Source organism: Chelmon rostratus, chromosome 5, assembly GCF_017976325.1.
Source record: "Chelmon rostratus isolate fCheRos1 chromosome 5, fCheRos1.pri, whole genome shotgun sequence".
In the NCBI taxonomy this organism is placed as follows: Eukaryota; Metazoa; Chordata; class Actinopteri; order Chaetodontiformes; family Chaetodontidae; genus Chelmon; species Chelmon rostratus.
The window spans coordinates 21,607,402-21,617,428 of record NC_055662.1 but is presented as its reverse complement, the minus strand read 5'-3'; the positions used below and the strand labels follow the sequence as shown (position 1 = coordinate 21,617,428).

The following is a 10,027-nucleotide window of genomic DNA, read 5'->3' as shown; positions in this document are numbered from 1 at the left end:
AGCATGTTCCCTTTACATCTGGAGAAAATTATTTATGTGCTGGGGCTTCATTTATAATTGTATGTTGTAACACATTTTACTTTTATCAAAAAATTGCTGCTCCTGGCTCCTGGATATTGCACTTGTTATTGCGATTCTGATAGTATTTCGATTGAATGTTCAGCCCTATCACAGGAACAGCTAAATATCTGTGCAGTGACTCGACTGTGATGGTGTCTGTATCCTGAAATTACATCATCGTGCCCCCATCTGTATGCTTTGGCAGGAGAGCCGTTCACTAACAGCCAGCTTATATAACATTTGGCTTCCCGTCACTGTTTGCATGACATCAGTGAATTACTTAAGTTACACGCTCTTGTTCCTCCTATGTGACTGTGCATGTCTGTGTAATGAATAGTCGGCCCTGTGTACAGTTTAGCATGTGGTTGTGGGGGTCCGTGTGAATTGACACAGGTATAAAGCCTTTCAGCTGAGATCGGTATTTCCAGAAATGTGAAATGGAAAACAAATGTGCCAGACGACTGTAAACCTGTAAACATTTAAATGACAGAGACGAAGTAAGAAGCTTTGTAAAGCTCATGAGTGTGCCGAGAAGCCTGTGGAGCCCGTCTCCAATTAATGATGATCTTGAATTAGAGACAGATTGGCTTTGGTCTAGACTAGATAGAGAGTGACCTGCAACCCTTTTCAAACACAAAAACACCGGTTGACAAGAGCATGAGGACTTCTAGCTGCCCGTCTGTCAACATCGCAGAGTTCATTCTCCAGCCTCTGGGTGTGGGCCGTCTTCCCCTTCTTCTGCCGGTGAATTCTTGGCTGCTGAACCTCCACTTTTGTTTTATTATCTGAGGACGTATCCTGTTTTGGACGTTACTAGAGAGACCAAGAGAAACAAAAGAAAAAGGTCTGAGCTATTTTTCAGATGATTTCCCACACTCCTGGACGTATCCAGGTTGGCTACAGCTACTGACCCTGCTTTTTTTTTTTTTGTTTTTTTTACTCCTCTTCTACTTATCTTAACTAGGTTTGGGGAGTGAAGTAGTATCTGTGCACCCCATGACACCGGTATGCAAACAGTGTTGTGTAAGGAAAAGAAAAAATTAGGCCATTCCTTATATTGACTCTTACTGTCAGGATCTGTACTGGTGACTGACCATAACATCCACTTTTATTCCCTTGCCTTCCACTTGGATAGGAGGTGAAAAAGTCAGCTCTTACGTACCTGAAATCTAAGCTCAGGGTCAAAACACATTCTCCACAAACCTGAATCAACATAAACTAAACGAAGAGATGGAGAAATTACAGTTAGCTTCTCCAAGGTTTCTCAAGACAGCAACAAGCAAAGCTGCAAGTTCCCCTGATTGTGTTAGTCAAATGCTCTGTGACATCACATGGATGCATAATATAAGGCTCCCATTGCTTGTGCATTTGAGGGAGGACTGAGCATCACCAAACAACCAACAAAGAGCACTCTGTCGGTCCTGAGAGAGAGCGATCGACTCGGCTAGGACATCTTACTGGTAAGTGTCAGCCTCAACATAAGAGATCAATATTGCATGCATCTCATTGGAAGATCAGGGCGCTGTTATGACCCAGGACTGTGCCCACCTTGTTGTGTCATACTAATCCGAGCTCATAGCTGCTAAAAAGCGATAAGTTGTCTGTTTTCCAGAAGCTGAGACTTGTAAGAGGTTCCTGGCTTACTGGTTTTGAATTCCTGTCTGAATATGTTGACGCAGCAGAGCACATGGTGATCAAGTGATCAGCTTTGAGCATTCAGGGAGGATGAGACAGGATAATAGAGCAGTTGTTAACAGGGACTGACTGCCTTAGGTGAAGGGGTTCCCCACTCTGACTGAGAGTAGGTGGAGGATAATCAATTAATGCAAATTCCACTGAGAACCTGATTCTAATCCACAGTCCACAAACTCTGGAGGAGGAGAAAAGTCTGTTCTGCAACTTGTTCTATTGACATCCTCATGCATTTCTGCTCTCTCCCTCGGTGTTGCAGCACAGCAATGCCACCATTGCAGGGTGATAACATTAGCTCCCTCAGCCATGTGTCAGGCCAGTGAGCAGGCCTGTCAGATGATAAGACAACGGCAGTCATATGTTGTCACAGAGAGGGGGATGAGGCCACAGACAGGAAACAGACTCATGGTCCAGACCATTGTTCATTATGCCCCACCATGTTCTCTGCTTACTGCTGCAGTTTGGTGGATGAAAACTCATTAAACAATTAGACAATTGCATGGAAAAGCTTGTCTCTGCAACATGATGATTCTGGTTTTGCCTCACCCTGCTTTCTTGTTAGCTATCACCTCCTCCCGCTGCTACTAGTATTACTTTATGACTATTAATCATCATGGTAGCCGTCAACATCATTATTATAAAAGCTATAACTGCAGTCAGCAGCAGCATAATGTTCCCGAGAGAAGCTTAATTAATACAAAACTTATAAAAAAAAGTTAGATTAATTGCATTAACAGATTTTACCATGCTTTCCTTATACATGCAACATGTGGGAACACACACACACACACAAAACGGATTTACTGGCGCCTAGTCAATTAATCGGGTCACATGAAACCAAACCAGTAAAAAATCCTGACAAGTAGAAGTATGAAAAAAACAAGCTGGCTTTCAAAATGAAATGCAAAGAGTGGAGAAAATGATTGCTGACAGACTGTCACAAGACTTTGCGAACCTTCAGTACTGACAGAGAGGGATTAATCAATCTGTCAGACTCAGTGTTGCTGCTGTTCCTATCTGCTGTGATGCTGATTAACCCAAACCAGTGATCACATATTTTATATATCAGCATTGTTAGTCTAAAGATGAGGCTTTATGTCCTAAATTCAAATAATCCATTCAGTTTGTATGAGTGAAAATGCACCATTACAGAAAGTGTAGGAGAGGAGGATAATAGTGCTCCAGTGGTTCTGCTGAATCACGCATCAGTCCAAAACAATGGATTCAAATTCAGTCAGATTGATGCAAAATCTTGTGACTGTAATTTGACTTAAAGTTGAGCAACTGTTGACAACACAAGTGCATGAATAAGCCAACAGAGGGGATACTATAGCAGTTAAGGTCATAAGATACTCCAATTCACCACTTCCATGAAAATCGCTCCTGTGTGACCATGAGTTGTTTGCTACACGGTCTCTTGCAAAGACTGAAACCATTTCTAATGTGTGGACAGATCCCGGGTGTCTTCTCCTCCTCTGTTCAGCAACTTCCAGGTTTCAGTGTAATATTCAAACAGGAAATGTGAGTGGAGATGCTCAGAATAACAGAGGCTGTGGTAGAGCACTGATCAATCATGGTCAGCAGGCACAAGAATCTGGGCACATGGCTTTGGGAGGGTCATTTGTTGTGAGTTTAACACCATGTCTTTCTCTACAGATCAGTATGGGACAGAACCAGGATAAACTGGAAGGGGGAGAACAGGCCATCAGTGAAGGATTGGAGGAGACAAGGCCATGCCCCAACTCTGGAGATGCAGGCAGTCATACAGGTGATGTCATGGGGGGAGGAAGCTTCTGTGAGGAGGAGGCTGGTAACACCAGGGAAAATTCAGGAGAGCCAGACGTTCAGGAGTTGGATGGGAGCCCCGGCCAGGAGCCAACAACACCTTCTACCGAGAAGCACATAAATTTGTGGGTGAGTCCTTTCGCTGCAAGGGAGGTGAGACAGGGAGGGGCCGCAGGAAAGGAGGGAGGAGGAGGAGGAGGAGAAGGAGGCAGGACCGCTTCTGTGGTTCCACAGGAGACAGACGAGAACCAAAAGAGTTGTACTAGATTTGAGGAGAGAGCCAGAGCATACAAGGTGTACAATCAAATCAAGAAAGATAAGAAGACTGAGGAGGAGCTTCACACTTCCTCAAAGATCAAGATGGACTATCAGGACGAGGAGAGTCGAGATGAAAGCTTCCCTGTTGGAGTTTCATGTGAAACGTTTGGCCTTGCTGTTACCTCGGAGGATGCAAACTTACTTGGAAACACAGAAGAGGACTCTGTGCTGATGAAGACGAGCAGATGTGGAACTCACGCAGGAAGTGAGTTGCTACTGTCTGTTCAACAGGATCAGAATGACACCATCATGGCTGACGTTGCTGGTGAAGATATTAAACTCTGTGCAGGAACAGTGGGCCGCTTGAGTGAGAGGAAGGGACTGCCCACAGCTCAACCCCAACATCCTTTGAAAAACAGGCTGCAGAAAGAGTCTTTATCAGACATGAGTGATACCATTCACTGCAGACCTACAAAGCAGAAAACAGAGAATAACACAAAAAAGGAAACGCTATCGTGTGAGATGAAGCCAGGTTTGAATGACTACTCTTCAACAGAACCAAAGGTCATTGATACTGATGATCAAAGGGAGTCATTGAGGCCTTATCAACAGATGGACGCAAGTGAAGCAACTGCAAATCAAAAGATAGGCTCGAATTCAGCATCAAATCCAGCCTCTCCCACTGAGCCCAGTTCTATTTTGGAGAGGCTACTGAAGAGAAACAGAAAGGAGACAAGCCCAGCTCTTTCAGAAATAAAAGAGGTTGACATAAATGACAAAGATGCCACGGATGTTACTGCAAAGAGGGTCCTTGACAGTGCAGCAGCAGAGCTACCCACTGATAAACTCGATCAGTCAGACGTAAATACATCAGTATGTGACATGGAGGGGTTGAAAGAGAAACCACGGAAAGAAAACCTTGCAGCCAAAGATCATCACATTAAGAGAATGGTCATGAAACAGAGAGACATGGCTGACACCTCAGATGAAGTTTGTTGTCAGCCTGGAGTGATGGGAAATACTATGTGTGAGAGCTCACTCACAAACACACATTGTACCAAAGCTGATTGTCAGAGTTCAAAGAACATCAACCCGACAGATGCTTCAGCCAAGGAGGATATGGAGATAAAGCCAAATGTGAGTCCCTCAAACAACCCGTCCTCAGACAACTCACAATCAGCTGTTTCACATGAAAGCAGGTCATGTGAGGTGAGTGGTGTGATTGCTGAGGAATCTGCACCTTCCTCACTGTCTCATGCAAAGTCTCCACCCACAAAGAGTGATGGGCAAATTGTGGACCCTGACCATTTACTTGCCACTGAGAAGACAGATACCAGTACTGTAAGACCAGCTCTACTAAAAAGGAGTGACAGTGAGAGAAAAGCTGATCTGCAGTTATCAGGCTCTGCATGCTCAGATGATCCATCTGTGAGGAGGAAGAAGGTGAAGACCTCCACTGAGGACACTGCTGCACCAGCTGTGGACACTGGCTCCGTTTTGGTTGCAGCCGGCACAGTTACATCAGAGGAAAGCCACCAGGTCACAGCAGGCATTAAGCAGGATCTTCTTATGACACTCAATGCAGGAAACATGACGGCAGACCAACCTGACAGAAAACTTGTCAAAGAGAGTGATGACAGTGTCTCAATGAGGGATAAATCCCAAACCACTCCCAAATCTAGGCCTGTCTCAGAACTCATAAAGGAGACCATTCAACTGCATGAAAAGCTGCAGCACCAGGACTGGCCAAAGCCCGCTGAAGTCAAGTCTGATGAGCAGGGCCAGTCTGTGAAGGTGGCACAGATGAAGGCGGCTTTCGACTCAGCTCAGAAATCCCCAGACAAGGCAGTCGAGAGGAAGCCATCAATGAGAAAAGGTAAGGATAAAATCTAGCTTACTGCCATTTATATACTATAGTATCAAATGTGTAGAAAATGTGGATAGGGAGGAACACACAGGGGATAAAAGGATAGCAGGTAAATTAATCAGTGAGTCATTTGTCATTCAAAAGACAATTAACCAATAAAATTGCTTTCCTGGTCTGTGAACCAGGAGAATTTGGGCTGCTAGATTCACCACAAACACTTGCATCAGCCCTCATCTAAAAGACTGAAGGAGTGTGAGGAAAAAATAGACTGGATGATGGAATACAGCTGTTTTCTTCTGCATAAAGTCTCCATCATTCTGGATTTGTGAAATAATGCCATCTTGTGGTGCTGTAAAACATTTGTAGTACACTGTGTTCCTTGAATATATTTTTAATATCATGACATGATAACTAGAACAGTAATATTGTACAAACATGTGCCATTGTTCCATTGTCTATCACAAACTGTATATAATGCTTTTTAATTCATGGACATTGGACGCATTCTGCATAGAATTACTTTCTCACACTGAACCATTCAGTCAGAAACACTGTTTCTATCCTAATATTCAGAATCCATATTTTACCCCCATTCACTCTCAACTGCAAATACAAACGCTACCTATTTTATCCTATTTTACTCATCATTATTGTCTCACCCTGATCTTTTTTCATATATTATGCCCCCCTGGGTCAATTTAGTTCCTAAATGTTGTCAGGTGAGTGAATAGGGTGCACTTGTGTATGAAAGATGAATGAAGATGAAAATGCCAGACGACCACCATAAACTCACTATTGATGGTGATTTTCTCGAACGGGGAACCTGAAGAAAGGAGGCGTATGTTCAGTCCCCCCGTTTTCAAAAACGTTGCATTGATTGGCTGGCGGAGCTGTCCGTCAAAAGTAGATGATCCACACCGGGCTCGCCAAGCCTAAGGAGGGGGCGGAGCTAGCGTCAGAGTGGGGAAAGAGCACACAGAGCGAGTGGTGTCAGCTCAGCAGCGGCTCCGGTAGAGGGTGGACTCCAGTGGGATACGCGTTGGGCTGTGTTATATCATTCGGCTTTCCGGAATACTTTCATTTTCCTCTCAGAAGGTAGGCTATAGATTCTGGTGATTGTTTAGTCTCTGTTACGCCCTTTCCCCCCCTTTAACCGGTTGCAGCGGTCTTCGTTTGTCCAGCTACAGCCACCCTGTCGGGAAAGTGCATGCGCTAGCTAAAATGAATCGGGATACTCTGTAGAATGGGAAGTGTTTTTTAGCTAGCGCTAGCCTTCAGCGGCGGTTAACTGACAATGCCAAAAAGTTTCTTGGCGATAAACGGAGACATTGCTGTTTTCAATCAAGGTTTTTGTTCCATCTGGTGTTGGGAGGATAATTCACGACATGAAATGTGCTGTTGTACGTTATTGAGCGGGGTGGGGTAGCTAACCATAGTGCGGCAGGAAAACTTATCTCCGTGGATCCACATACACGGAGGTGCAGGCAGCAACAACCGCGCCCTGGCCCTTGGCATCCTGATTGTTAATATGGACTATTCAAACTGGACAATAGGCACCAGGCATAATAAAATATCCCATATGTAACTCTTTCATTTCCAGAGACGATTCCAGAGACGATTTTTTTCTTTTTTTTTTTTGTCAAACTTACCTCTTTAAATCCAATATCCGCGATATTCATTCAGATGCCAGGTTCAGATTTGACCTACTAACACAGTGGTGTGGAAGATGAATGGAAAAGGGTCATAGCATATAAGTAGTTGCTGCATCCAGGCTAACAACTGGAAATGTTACCCAAATTCATAATCCCTGTGTCCCTCCGCAGGCTCTGCTTGTTTGTCCATAACACGTGGAGAGCCGTTGGTATGAAATTATGCAGAATCTGTGCAGATAATGAGATCAGCCTCCTCTAGTTTTAGCTATAGTCAGTGACAGACAGAAATATCGTGGAGCTGCACCTGACTGTATTGCTGAGTCCATCAGTATTATGTTGACAGCTGTTTTTAATTATGCCCCTTTTACAACAAAGTAAAGGTTTGGTTTAATAATGTTCAATGCAAATTAAGATCGGGTTCATTATTTACTAAAGAGTGTTGCTTGTATTCAAATGCTGATCTACCTTCATATTTTATTTAAAGTTTCCAGAACCAGACCACATGTGTTGTAATTAATTTGTGTTTGAATGCCCTGAGAGGAAGATGTAATCTTGGATTGTGTCATAAGGGCTGCAACTAAAGTTTATTATTGTTACTATTATTATTCTGATCTCTTCAAACATTGGTTCAAATCTGATAATGACACAAAACAGAAAAAAAAGACTATTTGGCAGTTTTGGTTGCAAAAATGACTGAAGCAATCAATTCATTTATTTCCTGTCCCCTCCTCCAATCAATCAATTGAGTAGTTCTTTCAGTCGCGGTCATAAGAATTATGAATTATGCTCACCCTTAAAATTTGACTTGGGTCTGCCTCAGAGCTGTGAGTAATGTGATTCTCAAATACCAATACCATTCTAGAAGAACAATATATTGAAAACCGTACCAAAATTGATGGTGGTAGGACGCTCTCCTCCTCACTTGGCAGTCGTAAATAGTCTCTCCAGTCGAGCCGTAGTGGCTGGGTGTTGACCCAAGTAGTCCTTTGTGTGACCCCTCTATCTGAAAGCCACCACTGGCTCATTTTCTTGCTTATGACAATGGGGCAGTTTGATTTGTAATGACTGTGGTTAGTGTGCCGAAAGGGCAGCATGATTTGAATACATTGTCCCTGTCTTGAACTAGGTTACTCAGCTTCCGTGTGAAATCAGCTTTTGAGTTGCAGGAGTCTCCCTGGCCGAGACCTGCTGCGGGATGCAGAGCAGGTGAAGGCTGACAGAGCGACCCCAGGGTCAACAGTCAATGATACTACAGCTGTGTTTGGGCTTGTTAACCATTCCAGACGCATCAGCCTCTGCTGGACGTGCTGCAGTACAAGGTCTTTAGAAGTGCATAGCGTGCCTTACTATGGCTGGGCTGAGAGAGGATGTGGGTCAGGAAGCAGAGGGAAACTAAGCATGAGATGTGAGGGAGTGTTGGACCCTATGAGCTGCAGCAAGGCTTGCTGGTGTGGGCTGTAGTGAAGTCTCAAATGCATTTTTAACGTTGTGAGTTGGTTTGAGGAAGATCATTAAATTTCTATACAGTATCCAATATATCCATTACATTTATTTCATCAGTGTTGATGGAAGCTGTTCACTGCCAGTCATGTCAAGTCAGTGTTCATGATGGTGCTGAAATTGTTAAGAAGTGCAGGCTTTGTTTTGTGGACAAGGGAATGTGTACATTAGATCGAAAGTAACTTCGTAATATTTTGATATCTCCTCTGTTGCAGTTGGTTCTCATATCAGTCTGTTGGAATAATAAGCTTCATGTTAAAGAAGCTAAATATTTGGTCAACAGTTCGGACTCAAAGATTGCATTCTTTTAACATGTCTGACGTACGTCAGTTTGTGTCCAGTCCTGCCTGTGCAAGATATTATCTCAGCCCACATTTTCAGAATGACAAGCCACAACTTGAAAATTCAACTGATATATGATTTACATCACAGGTTTAATGTGCTACAAATGTATTTTTTCACAAAAAATGTCCAGCTGTTTTTTTCTGAGGACAGGCGGGAAGAAACATCTCATTAACCAGCCACCTACTTGACATATTAGTGTGTTTGTTTGTTTGGACCAGCCTGGTGATAAAGAGGATCACATGCCTAAATCTGTGCTGTTAATTGCTTACACAGTAGAAAACAGACACAGCCCACTGGCAGTGGACGTTCCTCATTTAAAAAGACACAATTAAGTATGTTAAATATATAGATTTAAATTGTTGTTTATCTCTGCTTGTTAGATGTCTGCGTGCATTTGTTTTACATAGACTAAACTATAGGATTTCTTTTCTTTTGTATCTGTGTTTTTTAGAAATAAGTTTGCTTGGAATCTCAGTCAAAAATTTTTGACCAACCTCCTCTTTTACTTTTCTAATGCTTTGTAGCTTAGCAATTCCAGCAGATGCACACAGACTTATACTATTTCTTCCTCTGGTCTTTCCCACCACAGCTGACAACATCTGTTGAAATGGAGCAGTGGTTTGTGCATTGCTCATTGGGGGAGGGGGAAGTAGCTGATCAGGAAGAGGAAGGGACATGCTTTGTACTCTCAGGCTGTAATATTAGGGGTTCAAAAAATTGAGCAGTAGGCAGGGTTTTTGCATTTGTCCTCTTTTTCTGGCGTATGTTCTGTTGATCACCTGATAGGAGAGGTGCAAGCTGTTGTGTTGGCAATACAAAAGTAACCCTACACACACTCATAAAAACTAGCTTTCCTGTTTTGAGTGGT

The 10,027-nt window shown here is 43.2% G+C and overlaps 1 protein-coding gene across 1 annotated transcript in view; it reads left to right on the top strand.

Moving 5' to 3' along the window:
• The first annotated feature begins 6,632 nt into the window (after nt 1-6,632).
• The window catches only part of coro1ca (coronin, actin binding protein, 1Ca), a 31,965-nt gene continuing 28,570 nt past the window's right edge, over nt 6,633-10,027 (top strand). Inside the window, exon 1 of the mRNA XM_041936550.1 lies at nt 6,633-6,757. The gene's annotated coding sequence lies outside the window, so the exon portion shown is untranslated. The remainder of the gene's footprint in view (nt 6,758-10,027) is intronic.